The sequence below is a fragment of the Arachis ipaensis genome, chromosome B10, assembly GCF_059453495.1.
Source record: "Arachis ipaensis isolate K30076 ecotype BB chromosome B10, ASM5945349v1, whole genome shotgun sequence".
NCBI classification, from domain to species: domain Eukaryota; kingdom Viridiplantae; phylum Streptophyta; class Magnoliopsida; order Fabales; family Fabaceae; genus Arachis; species Arachis ipaensis.
Window position 1 is genome coordinate 101,995,464 of NC_142435.1, and position 8,775 is coordinate 102,004,238.

Sequence of the window (8,775 nt, forward strand, 5' to 3'; positions counted from 1 at the left end):
CAGATAAGCGAATGGAGATGCTTTTCGTTCCTCTGAACCTCTGCTTTCCTGCTATCTTCATCCAATCAGTCTTACTCCTTTCCATGGCTGGCTCTATGCAAGGGCATCACCGTTGCCAGTGGCTACATCCCCTCCTCTTAGTGAAAAATATGCTCACATGCTCTGTCACAGCACGGCTAATCATCTGTCGGTTCTCGATCATGCTGGAATAGGATTCACCCTCCTTTTGCGTCTGTCACTAACGCCCAGCACTCCCGAGTTTGAAGCTCGTCACAGTCATTCAATCATTGAATCCTACTCGGAATACCACAGACAAGGTTTAGACTTTCCGGATTCTCTTGAATGCCGCCATCATTCTAGCTTACGCCACGAAGATTCTGGTTAAGAGATCTAAGAGATATTCATTCTAGCTTATTTCATGTAGAACGGAAGTGTTTGTCAGGCACGTGTTCATAGGGGAGAATGGTGATGAGCGTCACACATAATCATCACCTTTATCACGTTCTTGGGTGCGAATGGATAACTTAGAAGCGAAATAAGATGAATTGAATAGAAAACAGTAGTACTTTGCATTAATCTTTGAGGAACAGCAAAGCTCCACACCTTAATCTATGGAGTGTAGAAACTCTACCGTTGAAAATACATAAGTGAGAGTCCAGGCATGGCCGAGATGGCCAGCCCCTCTGATCTAAGAACCAGGCGTCCAAAGATGGTATACAACTGATCAAAGATCTGAAATACAATAGTAAAAGGTCCTATTTATAATAAACTAGCTACTAGGGTTTACATGAGTAAGTAATTGATGAATAAATCCACTTCCGGGGCCCACTTGGTGTGTGCTTGGGCTGAGCCTAAGTGTTGCACGTGTAGAGGTCCTTCTTGGAGCTGAACGCCAGTTTTTGTGCCAGTTTGGGCGTTCAACTCTAGTTTTGGCTCCTTTTCTGGCGCTGGACGCCAGGTTTGGGTAGAAAGCTGGCTTTGAACGCCAGTTTACGTCGTTTATTCTTAGCCAAAGTATGGACTATTATATATTACTGGAAAGCCCTGGATGTCTACTTTCCAAAGCAATTGGAAGCGCACCATTTCGAGTTCTGTAGCTCCAGAAAATCCACTTTGAGTGCAGGGAGGTCAGAATCCTAACAGCATCAGCAGTCCTTTTTCAACCTCTGAATCTGATTTTTGCTCAAGTCCCTCAATTTCAGCCAGAAAATACCTGAAATCACAGAAAAACACACAAACTCATAGTAAAGTCCAAAAATGTGAATTTAACATAAAAACTAATGAAAACATCCCTAAAAGTAACTAGATCCTACTAAAAACATACTAAAAACAATGCCAAAAAGCGTATAAATTATCCGCTCATCACAACACCAAACTTAAATTGTTTCTTGTCCCCAAGCAACTGAAAATCAAATAGGATAAAAAGAAGAGAATATACTATAAATTCCAAACTATCAATGAAACATAGCTCCAATCAAATGAGCGGGACTTATAGCTTTTTGCCTCTTGAATAGTTTTGGCATCTCACTTTATCCATTGAGGTTCAGAATGATTGACATCTATAGGAACTCAGAGTTCAGATAGTGTTATTGATTCTCCTAGTTCAGTATGATGATTCTTGAACATAGCTTCTTTATGAGTCTTGGCCGTGGCCCTAAGAACTTTGTTTTCCAGTATTACCACCGGATACATAAATGCCACAGACACATAATTGGGTGAACCTTTTCAGATTGTGACTCAGCTTTGCTAAAGTCCCCAATTAGAGGTGTTCAGGGTTCTTAAGCACACTTTTTTTTTTTTTTGCTTTGGACCTTGACTTTAACCGCTCAGTCTCAAGTTCTCACTTGACACCTACACGCCACAAGCACATGGTTAGGGACAGCTTGGTTTAGCCGCTTAGACCAGGATTTTATTCCTTTAGGCCCTCCTATCCACTGATGCTCAAAGCCTTGGGATCCTTTTTATTTGCCCTTGCCTTTTGGTTTTAAGAGCTTTTGGCTTTTTTTGCTTGCTTTTTCTTTCTATTTTTTTTTTCGCCTATTTTTTTTTCTGCAAGCTTTGTTCTTTGCTGCTTTTTCTTGCTTCAAGAATCATTTTTATGATTTTTCAGATTATCAAATAACATGTCTCCTAGTCATCATTCTTTCAAGAGCCAACATATTTAACATTCTTAAACAAAAACTTCAAAAGACATATGCACTGTTCAAGCATACATTCAGAAAACAAGAAGCATTGTCACCACATCAATGTAATTAAGCTAAGTTCAAGGATAAATTCGAAACTCATGTACTTCTTATTCTTTTGAATTAAAACATTTTTCATTTAAGAGAGGTGATGGATTCATAGGACATTCATAACTTTAAGACAAAGTTACTAACTACTAATGATCATATAATGAAGACACAAACATGGATAAGCACACAACATAGAAAACGAAAAACAGAAGAAATAAGAACAAGGACTGAATCCACCTTAGTGATGGTGGCGTTTCCTTCTTGAGGAACCAATGATGTCCCTGAGCTCTTCTATGTCTCTTCCTTGTCTTTGTTGCTCCTCCCTCATTGCTTTTTGATCTTCTCTTATTTCATGAAGCATGATGGAGTGCTCTTGATGTTCCACCCTTAGTTGTCCCATATTGGAACTTAATTCTCCTAGGGAGGTGTTGATTTGCTCCCAATAATTTTGTGGAGGAAAGTGCATTTGAGGCATCTCCGGGATCTCATGTAAATGAGCTTCTTGCGCCTCTTGAGCTCCATGACTGGGCTCTCTTGCTTGCTCCATCTTTTTCTTAGTGATGGGCTTGTCCTCTTTAATGAGGATATCTCCCTCTATGTCAATCCCAGCCGAATTGCATAGGTGGCAAATGAGGTGAGGAAAGGCTAACTTTGCCATAGTGGAGGACTTGTCAGCCACCTTGTAGAGTTCTTGAGGTATAATCTCATGAACTTCCACCTCTTCTCCAATCATGATACTATGGATCATGATGGCCCGGTCTATAGTAACTTCAGACCGGTTGCTAGTGGGAATGATTGAGCATTGAATGAACTCCAACCATCCTCTAGCTACAGGCTTGAGGTCCAATCTTCTTAGTTGAACCGGCTTGCCTTTGGAGTCAACCTTCCATTGAGCTCCTTCTACACATATGTCCATAAGGACTTGGTCTAACCTTTGATCAAAGTTGACTCTCCTTGTGTAGGGGCGTGCGTTCTCTTCCATGTTTGGCAAGTTGAACGCCAACCTCACATTTTCCGGACTAAAATCCAAGTATTTCCCCCGAACCATTGTAACATAGTTCTTTGGATCCGGGTTCTTACTTTGATCATTGTTCTTGGTGATCCATGCATTGGTATAGAACTCTTGAACCATTAGGATGCCGACTTGTTGGATGGGATTTGTTAGAACTTCCCAACCTCTTCTTTGAATTTCATGTCAGATCTCCGGATACTCATTTCTTTTGAGTTTGAAAGGGACCTCAGGGATCACCTTCTTCTTGGCCACAACATCATAGAAGTGGTCTTGATGGGCTTTGAAGATGAACCTTTCCATCTCCCATGACTCGGATGTGGAAGCTTTTATCTTCCCTTTCCCCTTTCTAGAGGATTCTCCGGTCTTAGGTGCCATCAATGGTAATGGAAAAACAAAAAGCTTATGCTTTTACCACACCAAACTTAGAATTTTGCTCGCCCTCGAGCAATAAAAGAAAGAATAGATGAAGAAGAAGAAGAAATAGAGGAGAGGGAGAGTGGGGAGTGTTTCGGCCAAGAAGGGTGTAGAGGGGTGTGTTGTGTGAATTTGATGAAGAATGGATGGCTTTATATAGGGAAGGGAGGGGGGGTTAAGGTTCGGCCATATGGGTGGGTTTGGGTGGGAAATTGGTTTTGAATTTTTGAAGGTAGGTGGAGTTTATGAGGTAGGTTTATGGGGAAGAGTGGATGGATGTGAGTCGTGAAGAGGTGATGGGGAAGAGAGTTTGAGGTGATTGGTGAAGGGTTTTTTGGGGAAGAGTGTTTATGGGGTTGTGTGAAAGAAAATGATGAGAAGAAGTGAGTGGAGGTAGGTGGGGATCCTGTGGGGTCCACAGATCCTGAGGTGTTCAAGGATTTACATCCCTGCACCCATTAGGCATGTAAAAATGCCTTTGCACACAACTCTGGGCGTTCAGCGCCAGGTTGGTGGCCATTTTGGGCGTTCAACGCCCATTTGTGTGCCATTTCTAGCGTTGAAAGCCAGAACCATGCCTGTTCTGGCGTTCAGTGCCCAGAAGCTGCCCATTTTGGGCGTTCAGCGCCAGAACCATGCTCTGTTCTGGCGCTGAACGCCAGACAGATGCTCCTCCAGGGTGTGATTTTTCTTCTGCTATTTTTGATTCCGTTTTCAATTTTTATATTTATTTTGTGACTCCACATGATCATGAACCTATAAAGACATATAATTAAGAAAAATATAGTTAGATAAAGAATTGGGTTGCCTCCCAACAAGCACTTCTTTAATGTCAATAGCTTGACAGTGGGCTCTCATGGAGCCTCACAGATGTGCAGAGCTTTGTTGAGACTCTCCAACACCAAACTTAGAGTTTGGATATGGGAGTTCAACACCAAAATTAGAGTTTAGTTGTGGCCTCCCAACACCAAACTTAGAGTTTGACTGTGGGGGCTCTGGTTGACTCTGCTTTGAGAGAAGCTTTTTCTGCTTCCTCTCCATGGTTGCAGAGGGAGATCCTTGAGTTTTAAACACAAGGGAGTCCTCTTTCCATTGAAGGACTATTTCACCTCTGTCAACATCAATCACAGCTCTTGCTGTGGCCAGGAAAGGTCTTCCTAGGATGATGGATTCATCCTCTTCCTTTCCAGTATCTAGGACTATGAAATCAGCAGGGATGTAAAGGCCTTCAACCTTTACTAACACGTCCTCTACTTGTCCATAAGCCTGTTTTCTTGAATTGTCTGCCATCTCTAATGAGATTTTAGCAGCTTGCACCCCATAGATTCTCAGTTTCTCTATTACAGAAAGGGGCATGAGATTTATTCCTGAACCAAGGTCACACAGAGCTTTAAAGATCATGGTGCCTATGGTACAGGGTATTATGAACTTTCAAGGATCCTGTCTCTTCTGAGGCAATGTCAATTGATCCAGATCACTTAGTTCATTGATGAACAAGGGAGGTTCAACTTCCCAAGTATCAATGCCAAATAATTTGGCATTCAGCTTCATGATTGTACCAAGAAACTTGGCAGTTTGCTCTTCAGTAACATCCTCATTCTCTTCAGAAGAGGAATACTCATCAGAGCTCATGAAGGGCATAAGGAGGTTCAATGGAATCTCTATGGTCTCTAGATGAGCCTCAGAGTCCTTTGGTTTCTCAGAGGGAAGCTCCTTATTAATCACTGGACGTCCCAGGAGGTCTTCCTCCTTGGGATTCGCGTTCTCCACTCCCCTTGTAGGTTTGGCCATGGTGCTTTTGTCAATGGCCTTGCACTCTCCTTTTGGGTTCTCTTCTGTATTGCTTGGGAGAGTACTGGGAGGGATTTCAGTGATCCTTTTACTCAGCTGGTCCACTTGTGCTTCCAAATTTCTAATGGAAGACCTTGTTTCATTCATGAAGCTCACAGTGGCCTAGGATAGATCAGAGACTAGATTTGCTAAATTAGAAGCATTTTATTCAGAGTTCTCTGTCTGTTACTGAGTGGATGATGGAAAAGGTTTATTATTGTTAAACTTGTTTCTTCCACCATTATTAAAGCCTTGTTGAGGCTTTTGATCCTTCCATGAGAAATTTGGGTGATTTCTCCATGATGAGTTATAGGTGTTTCCATAAGGTTCACCTAAGTAATTTACCTCTGCTATTGCAGGGTTCTCAGGATCATAAGCTTCTTCTGCATAAGAAACCTCTTAAGTACTGTTGGATGTAGCTTGCATTCCATTCAGACTCTGAGAATTCATATTGACTTGCTGAGTCAATATTTTGTTCTGAGCCAATATGGCATTCAGAGTATCAACTTCAAGAACTCCCTTCTTCATAGGCGTCCCATTACTCACAGGATTCCTTTCAGAAGTGTACATGAACTGGTTATTTGCGACCATGTCAATGAGTTCTTGAGCTTCTGCAGGCGTTTTCTTTAGGTGAATGGATCCACCTGCAGAAGTGTCTAGTGACATCTTTGATAGCTCAGATAAACCATCATAGAATATATCCAGGATGGTCCATTCTGAAAGCATGTCAGAAGGACACTTTTTGGTCAACTGTTTGTATCTTTCCCAAGCTTCATAGAGGGATTCACCTTCTTTCTATCTGAAGGTTTGAACATCAGCTCTAAGCTTGCTCAGCTTTTGAGGAGGAAAGTACTTGGCTAAGAAAGCCGTGACCAGCTTATCCCAAGAGTTCAGGCTATCTTTGGGTTGAGAATCCAACCATAATCTAGCTCTGTCTCTTACAGCAAAAGGGAAAAGCATGAGCCTGTAGACTTCAAGATCTACTCCATTAGTCTTAACAGTATCACATATCTGCAAGAATTCAGTTAAGAACTGAAAAGGATCTTCAGATGGAAGTCCATGAAACTTGCAGTTCTGCTGCATCAGTGAAACTAATTGAGGTTTCAGCTCAAAGTTGTTTGCTCCAAGGGCAGGAATGGAGATGCTTCTTTCATGTAAATTGGAATTAGGTGCAATAAAGTCACCAAGCATCTTCCTTACATTATTATTATTTTCGGCTGCCATCTCCTCTTCCTGTTCGAAAATTTCTGAAAGGTTATCTCTGGATTGTTGTATTTTAGCTTCTCTTAATTTTTTCTTCAGAGTCCTTTCAGGTTCTGGATCTGCTTCAACAAGAATATTCTTGTCCTTGCTCCTACTCATATGACAAAGAAGAAGGCACAGAAAAATAATAATAATAATAGAGATCCTCTATACCACAGTAAAGGGATCCCTGTGTGAGTAGAAGAAGAGGGGGAGACAAAGAATGTAATATAATGGAAGAAACACAACTGTGAGGAGGGTTGAGATGTGAGATGAGATGTTAGTAGATGAATAAATAAATATAATAAGATGAGAGAGAAGGAACTTTCGAAAATAATTTTTGAAAAAGAGTTAGTGATTTTTGAAAATAGTTTTTGAAAAATGTTAGTAATTTTCGAAAATTAAGATTTAAAAATTAAAATAATTAATAAATTAAAAAGAAATTTTGAAAAAAGGGGAGGGGGGAGATATTTTCGAAAATGAGAGAGAGAGAGTTAGTTAGGTAGTTTTGAAAAAGTTAAGAAACAAACAAAAAGTTAGTTAGTTAGTTGAAACAAATTTGAAAATCAATTTTGAAAAGATAAGAAGTTAGGAAGTTAGAGAAGATATTTTGAAATTAGATTTTTGAAAAAGATAAGATGAGAAGATATTTTTGAAAAGATATGATAGAAATTAGTTTTTGAAAAAGATTTGATTTTTTTAAAATCACAATTAATGACTTGATTCATAAGAAATCACAAGATATGATTCTAGAACTCAAAGTTTGAATCTTTCTTAACATGCAAGTAACAAACTTGAAATTTTTTGAATCAAAACATTAATTGTTATTGTTATTTTCAAAAATTTGGTATAAAAATAAAAAAAAGATTTTTGAAAAATATTTTTGGAATTTTCGAAAATAACTAAGAATTTTGAAAAAGATTTGATTTTTGAAAAAGATTTTGAAAAAGATAAGATTTTCAAATTGAAAATTTGATTTGACTCATAAGAAACAACTTGATTTTAAAAATTCTTGAAAAAGTCAACTCAAATTTTCGAATTTGATGAGAGAAAAGAAGGAAAGATATTTTTTTGATTTTTGAAATTTTTATGAAAAACATGAAAATGATGCAATGCATGAAAATTTTTTGGATCAAAACAATGAATGCATGCAAGAATGCTATAAATGTCAAGATGAACACCAAGAACACTTTGAATGCCAAGATGAACATCATAGACACAATTTTGAAAAACTTTTAATGCAAAGAAAACATGCAAGACACCAAACTTAGAATTCTTTAATGCTTAGACACTAAGAATTCAAGAATGCATATGAAAAACAATAAAAGACACAAAACAAACAATCATCAAGATCAAACAAGAAGACTTACCAAGAACAACTTGAAGATCATGAAGAACACTATGAATGCATGAGAATTTTCGAAAAATGCAGGATGCACATGCAATTGACACCAAACTTATGGTATGACTCAAGACTCAACAAGAAACAGAAAAATATTTTTGATTTTTATGATTTTCTAATTTTTTTTTAGATTTTTCGAAAATTAATTGAAAAAGGAAAATAAGGATTCCAAAATTTTTAATATGAATTCCAGGAATCTTGCATTCTTAGTCTAAAGCTTCAGTCCAGGAATTAGACATGGCTCACTAGCCAGCCAAGCTTTCAAAGAAAGCTCCAGTCCAAAACACTAGACATGGCCAATGGCCAGCCAAGCTTCAGCATTTAACACTAGAGTATATTGCTCTTGATAACAAATTGCAAGCCTCAGTCCAAATAAAGTTAGACATGACTTTACAGCCAGCCAGGCTTCACATGCCTCATGAAACACTAGAATTCATTCTTAAAAATTTTGAATAAAAATATATTTTTGAAAACATTTTTATTTTTTTCGAAAACAGATGACAAAATTTTAGAAATATTTTTGAAAAAAATTTTTGAAAATAAAATAAAAAGAAAATTACCTAATCTGAGCAACAAGATGAACCGTTAGTTGTCCAAACTCAAACAATCCCAGGCAACAGCGCCAAAAACTTGGTGCACGA

General features: G+C 38.6%; 1 non-coding gene across 1 annotated transcript; it reads left to right on the plus strand.

Annotated features, from left to right (window-relative positions):
- Positions 1-6,210: 6,210 nt before the first annotated feature.
- Positions 6,211-6,318, plus strand: LOC148581106 (small nucleolar RNA R71). The gene has a single exon (XR_015898106.1). It is a non-coding gene; the product is annotated as a small nucleolar RNA R71 (small nucleolar RNA).
- Positions 6,319-8,775: the final 2,457 nt, after the last annotated feature.